This window comes from Chrysochloris asiatica, unplaced genomic scaffold (assembly GCF_000296735.1).
Source record: "Chrysochloris asiatica unplaced genomic scaffold, ChrAsi1.0 scaffold00353, whole genome shotgun sequence".
In the NCBI taxonomy this organism is placed as follows: domain Eukaryota; kingdom Metazoa; phylum Chordata; class Mammalia; order Afrosoricida; family Chrysochloridae; genus Chrysochloris; species Chrysochloris asiatica.
In genome coordinates this window covers 2,090,266-2,091,179 of record NW_006408871.1, presented here as the reverse complement: position 1 = coordinate 2,091,179, position 914 = coordinate 2,090,266, and positions in this window count along the sequence as shown.

The window sequence follows — 914 nt, the reverse complement described above, 5'->3', positions numbered from 1 at the left end:
GCTGGTAGTTTCGAACCACTGACCTTAAGGTTCGCAGCCCGATTCGTAACCACTACGCTACCAGAGCTCCTTATATTTAAGACTGTGTGTCCCAGGGTACAGTTCTGGGAAGCTTCCAATAGGTGGGGCTATGAAGATTTTCCTGTTATCTGAAACTACTGGTTAAAGACTTTAAGCTATCAGGAGACCTGAAGCTTAAGTAGGACTTTATTCAGCACCACTTGGGGGCAGCTGCAATGCCACTGTGTTGATCAAGAGCAGGGTCCTTCAATATTGAATTATTGTAGACTTATTTGTAACAATGTCTATTTTGTAATATGAATGTGTATTTAATAAATTATACTTATGTAGCTTCACCTTAAGGGCACCCAGTATGTGCCAATAGCTGCGTGCTTTCTGGGGAGATAGACAAACAAAAATGAAAATGCTGTTCGTAGACCTTAAGAAATCTGAAATTTAAAAAAATAATTTCAGAATTAAGACCAAATTAGAAGTAACACAAGAATGGATAAAACAAGGAAAATAAAGGATGCATGAAAATTAAAGCAAACAGATATGAAAAGATAAAGATGATTCTTAATAGGTAATAAAGAAACTAGGTAGGAATGATCAAACATACAGATAATAGGCATCCTTGAAGAAGAAAATCAAAACAATGTCAAAGAATTCTAAAAGCTATAAAACAAGAAAATGTCACTAAAAGAACTGAATCTATATATAGAAAGGGCACATCAACTACTAGGGGAAAGTAACCCAGAATGGTCTCCCCTGACATATATTCTAGCAAAAATATTGAATTAAAATATAACTTTGGGTGTCCAGTTGCTGTTGTTGTTAAGTACCGTCGAGTCGGTTCCGACCCATAGCGACCCTGTACAGGGTTTCCGAGGCTGTAAATCTTTATGGGAGCAGAA